Below are 16188 nucleotides of genomic sequence, written 5' to 3'. Positions count from 1 at the left end.
AGGCTGCTACAGAACTTAGCCTTTATGTTTGACATCAGACCAGAGTCTCACAATGACATTCTCTCCATCTCTCTCATCTCCAACCTAACATTTCATTTATGTAGGCCAGAGGTCACATACTGTATGCATGCTATATATTAGAGAGATCTATAAAGCCGTACCCCACATAACAGTGATATTGATCCGATAGGATGAAATGGTATGTGTTTTTTTTTGTTTATATTTCATTAAAGGCTGCAGACAATAAAAACAGCACAGTCATACACAATCAACAGAATCAACAAAATGCCTCTGAAATTAGGCTAATCACATCATGCACGTATTCCTAACAGCCCAAGTCTTCTGAATTGATTATCCAGCTAGAGTTTAAGAGCTTGGGGGCACGGTGGCGACTCGGCCATTTGTCATAATAAAACGGAGAGATTAGCAAAAAAAATGTTTATACCATTCTTTACTCCATGACATCTGCTTAATGTAAAGCTCAATTAAACGTAGAACAATTTTCCGTCATTTTATTTGATTTTATTTCGTCTGGGGCGAGAGGAGAGTCCTAAAAATGGATGAAAACGGAGCTGTGGCTCTCAGAGGAGGGAAAGGGAAAGTAATGTCTCATTATTATCTGACCTCTCGCCTTCTCCTTCTGTTTTTTTTTTTTTTGGCACAGCCAGAAGAAACGTCCTCATCAATCCCTATCTAAAGCATCCATCATGCATAAATAAGCCTGTTATGTAACCCCTACAGTATGTATGCCCGTAATAGAAGAGTAACTGAAATAAATGTGAACAATTGTAAAATACCATTTAGAGGACATCAATTATCTAGAGAGGAAAATGACGGCAGAAAAGCACGCAGCATGTGGCCTATTCAAAGCACCGTTATGAAGCTTTCATTTCCAACCAACAATGAACATCTCAGCGAAGCACAGCCGTCATGCAGTTACTGTCTTGCCTTTTTATGGAACGGATACATTATGCGAAAGGCACATTTACCCACCTCAATAGAAAATTAGTGTTGACTGACACTCCATAACTTTCTTTAGTGTTTCTTATTCAAAAGCATGCATGCTTATGCCATTGGTGTGACCTCACTGAGCCATGTATATATACACACATATGACGTCACTGGTGGTACTAGATTTGAATTTTCTTTCTTTTGTTGCTATGTGGTGGCTAGGGTGCTCTGGGTGATTGATTTCAGTGTAGGTCTACTGAATTTAAGGAGTTTTCATCATCAGTGGGTGAAAACTGCACATTCAAAAGTGAGTACCACCAGTAATAGACTCTCTCCTTTTAATCTCTCCACAATATTTCTCAAACAAACCTGTGGATTCTGTATTATAATGGAAAAAAAAATTGCTCTCAACAGGTGAATTGAAGTGAGTCAGCGATTGTCTTGAAATTGATTGTTCCAAGGAGGTGAATTAGTATACAAGTGCCTCATTGATTAAACGAGATGAATTAGAGATGAAACTTCTCAGAGTGTTCTATTGTGCGGATTAAAAATAAACACGATAAACAAATATATTAAACTCACTATTGGCCTCAATAATCAACAAAGCTAGACCAGCTTATTATTGCAAATTGGTCTCTGTAAAGAAAACACAATTATATGAATAATACTTAAAGATAACTTTAAAAATAATATATTTTAAAAACATAACATTATTTACGAAAAAGGCTGGATGGGAAAAACTAATGAAATTTATTAGGACAACTGATAAAAAAATTAAAAAAAGATTTATGCATAAAATTCTTGGTAAAAAAATTATATATATACACATTACATATATACATATACATACATACATATACATATATATACACATACATACATATACATATATATACACATATACATACCTACATAATTACTATAATAGACAATACATACATGATACATATATATTAGACACATACATACATAATATATACATACATATACATATATATACACATACATACATATACATACACATACATATACATATATATACATACACATACATATACATATATATACATACACATACATATACATATATATACATACACATACATATATATACATACACGTGTATATACATATATATATACACATACACGTGTATATACACGTGTATATACATACATACATACACATGATATAGACATATAACAGATACCATATATATATATAGAACAAGAGTGAATGGTTTGTCTATATATATATACACCATATACATACACATATATAGATACGATATACATATCTCCATACATAGATATATACATACATACACACATATCACATATACATACACAGATATAATATATACATACACATATAGATAGACATATTACATACAAAATATATATAGACTAGTTATAATACAGACTATATATATATATATACATAGATATATATAGACATTATACATATACATATATTAGATATATATACATACACATACATACACACATATATATATATATACATACACATATATATATATATATACATACACATATAAACATACACACATATATATACCTACATACATACACATACCACATACATATATTGATACATCACATATATACCATACACATATATATACTACTATACACACATATATATACACACATATATATATATACATATATATACACACATATATACACATATATATATATATATACATATACATACATACATATACACACACACATATATATATATATAAATATATATATATATATATATATATATATATATATATATATCTATATATATATATACACAGTACATACATATATATATATACATACATACATACATACATACATATATATATATATACTTATATATATATATACATACATACATACATACATACATACATATATACATATATTACATATATATATATATACATACATACATACAGACATACAAGCATATATATATATATTATATATATATATATATATACATATATATATATACGTATATATATATATATATATATATTTATATATATATATTACCTTTTTTCCGATATTAAATTTTTTATAAAATATAATGATAATAATAATAATAATAAATGGAAAAAAAAAAAAAAAATTGTCCATGTCAATGCAGTCTAATATGCTTTTTATTTTATGGAGGATAAAACAGTTCCTCAAATTATCTTCTTTATGTTACTGCAAACTGAAAGTCATACGGGTTTGGAAAAAACATGAGGGTAAACACACTAAACACACACATGCACACAGTAGAGAGAATAAATATTTAAATAATAAAAAAAATATGTGTGTCTGTGTCCATTAATTCTGAGGTATGAGCAACAGTAATTGTGATTGTTTTGTTTGCAAGTGAAACTAATTTAAGTAAAAGATGGCTCAGCCTTGTTGCTACGGTAAACAACATCCATGTAAATTTTTACACATTTTGTACAATTCCACCTCTTTGACATAAGTACAGTATGGTTATGTTCCAAAAATGGGTACATCTAGAATTAGATGCTTAGAAGTTTGTATTGAAAGACTTTGCTCTTCTCTTGACCATGCAGCATGCAGGACTCTTCAGTTTATTTGAAGCGAAGGAGGATAAACAGAATTAAAGTGATGTCAGACAGGTAGCACGGTAAATTTGATTTGGGAATCCTTTATCTGCCTTTCAAGTTTTCATAAAAAGCACCAGGATGGAGTGCAGAAGAGAGATAAGCTGCAGAAAAATGACCATGAAACCTATTTCACTGAGCAGAGGATGTTGAAAAACTCTCAGCAAAAGAGGTCAACAGTCACACGAACACATGACTAGATGGGCTGACGACAGACGGGGTAAAAAGGAAGGAAAGGGTAAGACAGAGGGAAAAAGCAAAAATAGAGAAAATGCTTCAGGCTGCTTGACTTTAACCAAGGGGAACATGGGGGGGGGGGGGCAATGAAGGACTTATGTTTATACATTAAAGGAACTTTTCCCTTTTAAATAGTTAACGAGGAGCAAATGTGGAATTTTCAGGAATTCAGGACTGCAGGAAGAAGCGTAAGAGGGCAGGTACTGGATGATGGCTTGAGCATTTGACACACTTCAGGAGTTTAAAGAGCTCCATGTCCTTGGCAGGAAGTCGCAGGGATGATCTAATGCAACATATACCATCAAATTGTCCAATTTTTGGAGTACAGGTGCAGAATTCATGAAAATCGTAAAAGAGAGAGAGAAAAAAATAAATTTATTAAGACAAAAAAAAAGGTTTGTAAAAAAATTAAACTTGCTAAAAAATAATTTATAAATAAATAAATGGATAAATGGATGGATGGATGGACGTCTCAGAGTATGTTTTTGTGTGCGTGTGTGTGTGTGTGTGTGTGTGTGTTATTGCAAATGGAAGTCACACGGGTTTAGAAAAACATGAGGGTGACTTTCATTCTTTTTCTTTATAAAATGTTCTTTTTTTTTCCAGGAACATTCTTTTAAAGAAAACAATGTTCTTGATTTTTTTCCTTAAGTTAGAAAATAAGAAGAAAATAGTACTCAGAGAAATTGTTATCATTAAACATTTTGCGAATGCAGCTCCTAGAAATTTCAGTGTTTTTCAAATACATTCAGCCAGACCATCAACTAAAGAGAGACTCTAAAAGTGGTGCTTACACATGAAAATATTTTATATCTCTATGAAAAGAACTTGCCATTAATCTACTATTTCTTTCTCTTCTTCCTTTTTCAACCAAACAATGTTTTAAATTCCACTTTCAAATACCATGGAATGAATTTTGTCTTTTACAACTGAACTGAAAGTGTTTAAGAGAAAAAAGCAGTAATCAGGGATTAAACGATTGAAACAATCGCAACAATCCTTCAAAGTGGAAAATGGAACAAAAGGAAACAGCTGCATCAAGAATCAATAAGCAAATAATGACACATTTACTGCTGGTTTAATTTCAAACATGGCAGGAGTCGCGTCGTCTTACAGTTAATTGAACAAATGCTTTGTGCAGTTCTAAGCAGCAATAAATGTTCAAATTTGGATTTTATGCCACAATTAGAGACTAGACCTAGAGACTGCTTTAAAGTAAATTTGTGCAAGGAGAAGCAGAAGTTGATGGTGTGAAGGGAAAGTCATCCACAGAGACCCTCAGTCTTGCTCCAGCCAAAATCTGGGTCAATGTTGTCTGTTAAATTAGGCCTCTTCTGTCTTTTCTTGCCCCAACAGTGGGGACTCACAGTAGACAGATAAAAATAAATGAATAATAAAGCCCACATACCACATAAAAATTCAAATTTCTGTTGGCTTGAGGCTGATTGCAACTGCAAGTGGGTCAATACTCACACTGGCGAGTGCATAAAGTTATGAGAAATCTGTCCAAACATACTGTGTTTTAATTTAGATTTACGAGCTGTTTATCACATTTTCCCAATAAGTGGGTTTCATAACTGCTGCATCATTTGACCGTCTTCGATGAGATCTCTAGATTTGCTCAATTAAATGGATTTAGAAGAGAATATGAATTCATAGCTTAGAAACTTGATGATGGCTGTGATTCACGCTCTCATCAGACACTGAATATGATTATGATCTCCTCTCCAGAGCTTTCAACTGACAAGAACACAGGGCTAAATCAAGGATGATGGGACCACCGAGGACCCCTCAGAACAAACAACAGCATGTCACCGAGTGTCTAAAAGCCCTAGCTATGCTATATTATATTATATTATATTATATTATATTATATTATATTATATTATATATTTATTTTGCATAAAAATAAAATACATATATTTCTATTATTTAAATTAAAAATGGAAATGAAAATGTAATCATTTTTAAATATAATTACTAACATAGAGTATAAAAACACTTAATAAACTTTATAAAATATGCATAAAATGTGTGGTGATAAGTGGAAACATTTAAATAAATAAAATTACTAATTTAAAAATACTATCTTACATATTTTTCTATTATACAAAATTATTTAATAATATAATATATAAATATAAATAAATATAATTTATTCATGTACAAATGTAACTAATATAAAATGCAGTATCGAAACAAAATAACATGTATAAAACAGGCATAAAAATTATAATGTGATAATTAAAGGAGTATAAATTAATAAAAAAAACATTCCTTATATTTATTATATGTAAAAAATAAATATGTATAAACATTTTTATTTATTTGTTATTATACGTATATTTATAATATAATAAAATAACTAATATGCGTTTATACCTCTCTCTCTATATAAATGTAATTTTTTATATTTATTACATTTATGTAATAATATATTTATATTTAATGTTCTTTATATTTATTATGTGTACTTTAGAAAATGAATTACTAAATTAAGGGGATAGATACATGAGGATATGAATGTGAATTCATCAGATCCTACTGTAGCTCACAAGTTTGAGTTCATACTACTTTCAATTGAGTTTAGCTCCTCATGACCCCTTTCACTCTACCTGATGATTTCCTGCGGCTCTCCACTGCCTTGTCATATACAGCCATTCAAACCCATAAAAACCTGAGAATCCTTTTTACAAAATAAAACATTGTCCTTCTTTGAAATGCCTTCAACAGTGCACATTTCATGAAGATGCATTAGGATATGTCTGCCCACTAGATGAATACACTTACATAACCACAATCAGCCTGAAAAGGGTCTGCGACACGAATTACAGGCATACGGTGGCGGCACCACAGGTGCCTCGAGCCAAAGCGAACAATAGCGTGGAAGCAAACAGCATTAGCGATGTGGACAGAATTAACGATGTAGGTGACCCACATGAAGGGAGGAAAACGCCTTCGCTAGAGGTGATAGGAGCACTTGTGCTAAGTGCAGATATGGTGGAAAGCTATATTTACTGACAGGAAGTGAAGACCATTTGTCCTGTAGCTGTGTTATTAGCTGCTCCCTTGTTATAAAACGCTCGGCCGCTCCATTTAGAGCATTTGTCAGAGCACTTCACTCCAGTTTAAACAAGGAAACACACCACGGACACTCAAGCTAATATGAAAAGCTTTGTTAAACACTGAAGTATGTTTCTGCTCTCTGCCATGTGCCGCCCACTCGTTCTGCATTGTCCTCGCCAGCGGTGCCTAACTGCAAAAAGACAAGAGTTGTGTAGTCTTTCAGTCGAGGGATAACTCATCCAATCAAATCCTCTGAAATCTTGTCTTCCTCAAGATCTCTGTACTGATTTCCTGCTTGCCTACGATTGAAGAGCTTCGGGTGGCCAGTCATCCATCACACACCAGGACATCTGGGATCTCTGACCCTTTCGTGAAGTGTATGTATCAGGAGTGGGCCGCATGAACATATAATCTATTTTATGTCATTTTATATTATGGTCATGTGGTCATTTACCCTAATATATATATTTTTTTGCTGTAAAGTAACAGCTTTGGATAATACAGTGAATCAAATACACCACAAATGAAATCTATTTGAACTTATTTGATTATTTTCTCTTTTTGCATAAAAAGTGATGGTTGCAATCAATGCAATAAATGTTATATTATTAGTAATATTTCAAGATGAACATTTACTGGACTTAAACTTAAGCTACTTGATTATCTGTAGATCGTTTTTATTTTTTAGAAAATCATGTTGAAAGTGAAAGTGAAAGTGACGTGACAGCCAAGTATGGTGACCCATACTCAGAATTCGTGATCTGCATCTGCGCCCATCCAAAGTGCACACACACAGCAGTGAACACACACACACCATGAACACACACCTGGAGCAGTGGGCAGCCATTTATGCAGGCTTATCTAAAGAACATTTATTGGGTGTTCCCCCCCCCCCCCTTATCATACTACATGAAACATCAAGTCTGATGTACCAAATATGATATTTGATACATTAAATATCAGATTTTTTCTAAAGGTTCAATAAACTGTTCCATTAAAAAATAAAATTAAAATAGACTTTTATGAGTATTATTTAATGTCAGGCTTTGCAATGTTAACGTTATGTAACTAACATTATAAAACATCTATAAAACAACATGCATGCCTGCCTTGAAATTTACTCGTTTATGATCAAAACCTCACATGCACTGCCAAAATTGGCCTTTGATTATAACAAAAAAAAAAGAAAAAAAGAAAAGAAGCATGAATAGGTAATTCTGGACTACAGGTAATTATGCTGTAAATAATCACCTACATCTTGGATGCCCTGAAGGGGAGTAAATTAACAGCAAATTTTCATTTTTGGGTGAACTATTCCTTTAACTGATATTTCTGAGACCAAGCTAGCTGAAAGACAGTATGTCGAATACAAAAAAAATCGTAAAACAACAACAAAACAAAGCAGCAGCACTTTAACAGTCAGAAACACAAACTTTTGCAACAAAATAATCCAACCATACTGTTTGTTCATTATCATATCTTGGAGAACCGGGTGGTGAGAGATAGCCGCTGCTGGGCTTGAAGCTTCAGATACAGCGCTTGCGAGTTAATAAGACCGGCAGTGGAGAGATCTGACCTGCTTGGCTGAAGAAAGCCTCAGGAGTTCATGTGGAAATGTGTTTGTTTGTGCGTCACTGACCTCTTTAGGTTGAGAAGAGCCCAAGGGATGCCTCGATAGGGGTCTTAAAAGCCGGCAACAGCTTCTCTCCTAGTTCAACAGCTTTTCTCCTGAACACCTGAAGTAAAAGAAAGACAGATAGACACACAGAAGTTAGTCTAACCTCATCTGCACACAGAGGCAGCAGAGCCGTGTAACCTCTGGCTGCCCCTGTCTTCCCATAACTCACCATATTTATTTTATCAGTCATATTTGCATGATACACAGAGTCGGCTGACAGAAAGAGAGGCATTGATATTCTGCTGAGGGCAGGATCCGGAAGACGGCTGATAAGAGCAGATAAGACGAGGGGCACGCGGCCCGCTGTAAACCTGCTGCCTGCCTGCCTGTCATCTTCATCCCGCTCCTTGACAATTCATTCTAGAGCTTGACAATCGATTTAATCGATTAAAATCGATATTAAAATCGTTGTCAACATAATTTAGTAATCGATTCAACTAAGTTCGTAATCGATTCGTTGCTAAATAATTTTTATTTGCCGTAAGCGGCTCAATTTCGTGCATATTTTAAATCTGCGGTGACCAAAGTGTGGCAGTAATGAGCCACCGGAGGTTTTACTCAGCCAGTACAGCAGGGAGAAGCAGCGAATAGCCAATAGCTGCCTCTTTTTAGTCACGTGCTTTTTTCCCGCACAGCGTCTCTTGCAGCATTCAGCGTGATGGGTTGAGGCAGGCGGCAGTGGAGTAGCTCGAGAAAGAAAAAGAAAAAAAGGGAAGATAAAAACTAATCGGACGAAAAAAAAAAAGTCATCCAAAGTGTGGGAGCACTTTACTTTGAGCCTTCAAAAAAGAAGAGTAACCTGTAAACTGCTGGGCTGTTTTTTTTTTTGCTGCGGCAGGAAACATATCCTCTAAAAAGAGAGCAAGCCTAAGCCCTGGAACATTTGGACATGATGTTGACCTTTTTGCACTGCAATGCAAAAGTTTTTCTCAAATAATGAGTGAATAGTGTTCTGGCTCATTTCCCACAGGTAGTCGAATTCCTGTCAGTTCAGGCATAAGCTGTTTTGTTAACATTTTTTATCGCTTTATTACATTTTTGAATTTTGCACTGTTATAAAGGACCACTACATATTTAATCCCGATGAAAATCACAGTGTGCAAAATACTTTTAATTTGTGCAGATTCTGCAGTACAATGTTGTTTGCAAATGTTGTCATTCATTAAAAGCTTGATCTTTGTCATTGCTTTTTAACACTTAACATTAAAAGCTTGTCCGATTTAAGTATTACCAGGGTTCATATGTTCAGTCTTGCAGCCTAATTAATGATTCTTGCTGAGTGAGTTCCATTCAGGTTTCCAAGGTTATTTGTTTCTTTCAATTATTTGAAAGTGATGAAACTTTTTTCTAATTATTCACTGCTCTTTTTCACACAGCAGGTTTTTGTGTGTGCAATTTTTTTTTCACCTGACAACCTTCTGATGGATTTTACTTTAAATTTTATTTTAAAATATGTGAAGATTCCATTCAGAAGTTTGGTTCATGCCATTGGCACTTTATTCGGAAGGATGTTTTACAATTTCACAGCATAAGCTATAAAGCGTTTGCCCCAGTATAAGTTAAGCTGTGTGTGTTACAGGAAAAAAATAATAAAATGCAATTTACTGCAATAATATTCTGTTTGTTCTTCTTTGTGAAAATTTGTTCTGAAAGATTCCTTAAAAACCTTTGTTCGGGATTTAAAATTACTTAGGAGCCCTAAGGGACCCTAAATTTACATTATTGGAAAACCTCCTTGTGAAATTTGCTCGAGTATGTATGGGTCAGTGTTTTGACAAAGTAAGAGTTCGACAAAGGATAACTAACACATAATAAAAACACAACTCCAGGTAGGTTTTGATGGAGGATATGACAATGAAAAATGGTTTAAGAATCTCTAAAGTTGATGTTAGTTGAAGGCAAAAGACCCTTTGTTAAGGCTTACTTTGGGGAAAAAATGGGCAAAAACTAAAATATAAGTACGTAAACCCGATCATCGATTAATGAATCGACCCGATTATCGATTATCAAATAATCGCTACAGCAGCCCTAATTCAAACCATCAAGGAGCTGCTAAGGGAAAAATATGCTGCATATCTGCCAGCTTGCTGAGATGATATCAAACGAGATGCACGTTTTATCCAGAAACATGAGACTCTTTTTAAGTGATAACAATTCATAATACTTTAAATCCTAAAAAAAAATAAAACCAGCATGAGCAGCACAACTTTTATATCTAATTGTTTTAAATAAAAATCACAACAATTCCAAAGTTTTGGGCGCAGGAAGATTTCTTTTTGAAAGAAGTTAATGCTTTATTCAGCATGAACTCATTAAAAACTGATTGAAAGTGATGACAAAAAATTTCTGTTTTCAAATAAATACTGATTTTATAATCCTTTATAATCTGTTTACATTTAAAAAAAAAAGTTCCACAAAATAATGAGCAGCACAACTTTTTTTAAACACTGATAATAATAAGAAATATTGATATCTTCTTATGACAAGCTATTAATTATTTGGTGGATTTTAATATACATGTGTTTCTCTAATACCCTTCGATCTTCAAATATTACTCTTTAATCTTATTTAGCTATCACAAAGCCTACACATAAACAGGACATACTCTTGATTTGTTATTTTTCCCAGGGCTTGCTATTAGTAATAACAGAGATTGATGATGTTTGCTTATCAGATCATAAGACGGTATTATTTAACACTCTGTTCAATACTTCAAAAGTGAATGTCAAGTCCTACAATCGTCAAGTATGGTCTGTAAATTCTGCTACACATAAACAGTTTGAAGATGCTTTTATTAGAGATGCTTGCCCTTTTGTATCTTCTTTTGCCGAGCTGTCTGTTAAAAGAGCACTTTCTTGTTTTAGTACTCTGTGTGCCAATGTTTTGGACTCTGGTTGCTCCATTTAAAATTAAAAACCCGAAATTACAGTTGCAACCTTGGCATTATTACAAAGATACCTCGCGCCGCTAGCATAGACAGGAATGGAGGAAAGATGAAAGAAAGTGGGAGGAGGATGGCTCCAAGTTGCCTTTGTCATGAAAGATGAAAGCTACAGCCCTTGTAACTGTCACGGGGCTACGAAAGCACAACAGTTAGGCTGTGAGGAGTCAATACATTTCTAACCTTAGGCCAAGAGCCCCACATAGTCCAAAAGACTCTTTGTTGATACAATTGTAGTTCCTCCATCGTTTGGCTACATATGCTTTATATCCTACTAGGCTTGTATATCCCTTAACATTTGGATTAACTTTTTGAGTTCTTTTGTTGACAAAATTGCTCTATTCGATCTCGGCTTACCATAGTTGCATTAAGGCTGTATGTTGACCCTATGCTCAAGCACTGCTTAACTGAATTGAGCCTATTCTTCTTTTCTTGTGGATGTTTTAAACCATAAAATAAAAAGTGGATTTTATCAAAACAAACACAGTGTTGTGCCTCTTGAATTTAACCCATTCAAAGTGCACACACACAGGTGAACACATCCACACGGTTACCACACACCCGGAGCAGTGGGCAGCCATTTATGCTGCAGCGCCCTGTAGCAGTTGGGGTTCGGTGCCTTGCCTCAAGGGCACCTCAGTCATGGTACTGTGGGCCGAGACTCGAACCCACAACCTTAGGGTTAGGAGTCAAACTCTCTAACCCTTAGGCCAAGACTTCCACACAAGCTTTCCTCGTGCTCTTTGGATCTAGTTCCTCCTCGTCTTCTTATGGAAGTGCTGGGTGTCACTGAAACTTTTGTTTTAACAATAATAAATAGTAGCCTATCTCAAGGCACTGTTGCACCATTTCTGAAACATGCAGCAGGACTTGGAGACTGTTATCCCTGCTTTATTTTCTCCAGGCTGGACTACTGTAATCCCTGTATCTTGGTGTAGGTAAGTCCTCTCTGTCTCTGTTTTTTTGGTACAAAATGCTGCCACAGGCTTTTACTTGAGCTAGAAGAGGGAAACACATCCACCTGTTCTGGGCTCTTCCCTGGCTGCCAAGTTAATACCCCTCTTAAGTTTTATTGTATGTGTATAACGCGTCCACAGTTATTTCCATGTGAACGTCCACAGTATTTGCTGATCTTATTTGTCCAGCAGGAAATGTTCTAGTTCCTTAAAGTCCTCAAACAGTTTTTTTTGAGGACTGGTCCCACGGGCAAGTTTGAAGTTAACCCTCTGGAGTCGATTAACGCTTATACGCGTTTTGGGGGTATTTTTCTCTGATAACCCCGAAAAAAGAACTTAAATTACACTTTCAGTTTTGATCGTACAGATAAGTGCAAATACATCAATCGAATCTGTAAAGGGTCTACTTTTTTTTGTATACAGACATAATAACAACAAAACTTTGTTGCATTTATAAAATAAAGATAACAAACAAGGAGTGCTGTCTGCAGCCTTTGTCTGCGCTGATCTTCAGATACAAATGCGTCATTAAAATGAACTGTAACTCAGTGAATACTCAACGAAGAGACATGAGAGAGATATCTATAGAAAGCCTGACACGTTCTACTTTTTAAACTAAACAAGTGCTGCTGAAAAACAAATATTCTGTGGTAAAGTAATCCATATGAAAACAACGCGATGTCCGTTTTTCACGTCTCCCTTCATTATCTTCTAATGCGAACACGCCCCCGCGCCGAGCTGCCGAGACGCGCTTTTGAGATTCAAATGGTTTCACTGAAGCGCGCGGCTTTTTGAATACGCCCACACAACAGAAGACAACGCAGCGATACTGTTCTCAAAGTTTATTTATTTTACTGTTTGCTTCACGATGAGAGGAATAAGACATAAATCACCCCAAAAAGATGTCATGTGGGTTGAGGATTTGAGATTTTGGATTTCCTCAGAAAAAAGAATGAAGCACTTTATTCAGCAGAGTTCATAAACATGAGTAAGTCTCTTTTTATTTATTTATATACTGTACTAGTTTTCACATAACGTGAAAATATTTACTAGTTAGACTTTTTCCAAAGATTTTTCCAAACTATAATTCCTGACTAAATGTATAATCAAGTTAAATATTATGAAGTTTCAATAACAATATACACTACTGTACCATTCAAAAGCTTGATGTAAATAATATAAATGTACCAATAAATGTAACTGTAACAAATGTAACAATCATTGCTGTTCTTTCAATTTATACCCCCCTAAAAAACCTAAAAAAAAATATTCTCAGCTCTTTTCAACATTAATAATAATAATTAATATAATAATAATAATATAATAATAATGATACATAATAAACAATAAATGTTTTTTTTAGAAAATAAGATTGTTAAAGGGATTTCTGAAGGATTGTGTGACTGGAGTAATGATGCAAAAAATTCAGTTTGAAAGTCAGCTTTGATTTTTCCCTAATGAACTGTTAAACTGCACTCACAAGTGAATATTAAATTATGTTGTGGGATAATTAAATATATTCTAAATAAACTACAAACATAAAATTATATACATTTATTTTGTCCTCACATTCTTCTTGTAACTCATCCCTCTCAGTGACACAGCTGACTGAATGGCTCATTATGCAGCTCATTATGCAGGCCTTTGTCTTCTCAGGTGTGAATTCATGATAGTTTGACGCCTACTCGCATATGACTTTTACCAACAAAAGTGTCTTAGAAAATTTAAATCAATATATTGTTTTCTGTAAGTGAGTAAACAAGATGATTTTCACATCATTATAAAAAAAAAAATTCTAGGCTACAAGCTCCAGTTCTCAAATTCCTGGGAACCCATTTTTCTATATGTGTTTTATTGCCTTTTTCAAGTGATTTAACATTTTTTAGTTTTTTCACTACCACGCATAACATTTTTTTTCTCAAAAACACAATCATGTACAATACATGCTGCTCACATATTATTATAGCCTAGTTTGTGCTGATTACAGTGAGATTAGACTTTAGCCATTTAGATATTTATAGAAAACTGAAAAAAAGCACAAAATGTCAGGGCATGACAAAACTTCTCCAGGCCCCAAAAATACCCTTAGACTCCAGAGGGTTAAAAGGAATGTCAGGGCATGACAAAACTTCTCCAGGCCCCAAAAATACCCTTAGACTCCAGAGGGTTAAAAGGTGGGGTCAGGGATGTTTTAAATCTTCACTGAAAACATATCTTTTCTCTCTGGCTTATGGATCAATGTAATTTTATTAATCAAGGTGTTCTCTTGCTAGTCTGTTTTATTTTTTATTTTTTTTATTAGTGGGTATTTGACCATTTTACGTTTTTAGATAATGTGCTTTAGAAATAAAATGCCTTGCCTTAAGCAGCAAATCAGCATATTAGAATGATTTCTGAAGGATCATGTGACACTGAAGACAGGAATAATAGCTGTAGAAAATTCCGCTTTGCATCACAGGAATAAATGACATTTTATCATATTCAAATATAAACTTTTATAAAATCTTTCATAATATTACCGTTTATACTTTATTTTTGATCAAATAAATGCAGCCTTTTTAAGCATAAGAGACTTCTTTCTATTTACTGACCCAAAACACTTGGATGGTAATGTAAATATTTAAATATTATGTATTTAAATAAGAAAACAATTTATTAAATAATATAATCAATATAAAAATTATACTGAAATAAAATGCTTAATGACAATAATTAATTTTTCAGATTTTTACTTGCTATGGCGAAAGTTTTGGCCTGCTAAAATGATCATGACTAGCTATAACAACATATTTGTCAGATTTTTACTATACATAGTTTAGCTTATAAAGAACTCTTACCGATATGTGTCTCTGAGTCTCACAAATAAGTCACATTTTAATAAAACCTCTGATGAAATGTTAAAAAGACGTTACCTTGGAAACAGATTTAAACTTGCAATAATCTGTCATAAAACAAAATATTTCATTTGTCACCAAAAGTTTATGAAAAATAAACATAACATACAGTCACAACACAGCACTTACCCATATATTTAGATCTACTTGTAAATATCAGCCCAGGATTCTTGCCTCAAAAAGTATGTTTTGCATTCTTTTTCTGACAGGCAGTTTCTGCAACTGCTCCTTTGTGTCTTTAATATTTTTAAATGGACAGCTTTCTACAATATGTCCAAATTAAGCAAATATTGAAGACAACATATTTGTTGTTATTGAGACAATATTTGTTGTTCAAGGTTTAGCTCTTCTTCATCTTTGAAGGGTTATTTTGGTGCAGGTGGTGCAGAGATTCTTGTGCAGATCTTTGTCAGAGAGCTGAATTTACTCATCCCTCTTGTAATTCATCCTGTGTGTCAGAGTGCCCACAAAGCAAAGGTCCCCTGAGCAGAGCCAGATCACTGCGTGAGAGCCTTTCAAAACACCAGAGAGGGAGGCGGCACAGGCAGAAATCAATCTGCAATCCAATGACTTCCCAAAATTTACTAGGGAATGAAAGCACTGCACTAGTGTGGAGCAGTAAAACAATAATTATCATACAACTAGGATTAAATGATGGGAAATCAGAGACATGATGGATCATCCCAGTTGTAACAGTGAAGAGTCAGTCTCATCTAAACACACTACTGATCATAATTCCCCGGTGTGCAGCTCTAAACAAGGACGTCTTTTCCTCCAAGTCCATCATTCTGTATTCATATCGAGGATGAGGTCAA

General features: G+C 34.0%; 1 pseudogene; it reads right to left on the bottom strand.

Annotated features, from left to right (window-relative positions):
* Positions 1-16188, bottom strand: part of LOC122149023 — an 88340-nt pseudogene that overhangs the window by 4102 nt on the left and 68050 nt on the right.

The sequence above is a fragment of the Cyprinus carpio genome, chromosome A20 (assembly GCF_018340385.1).
Source record: "Cyprinus carpio isolate SPL01 chromosome A20, ASM1834038v1, whole genome shotgun sequence".
NCBI lineage: Eukaryota > Metazoa > Chordata > Actinopteri > Cypriniformes > Cyprinidae > Cyprinus > Cyprinus carpio.
The sequence above is the reverse complement of the archived record's forward strand: the minus strand, read 5'-3'. Positions and strand labels throughout refer to the sequence as shown.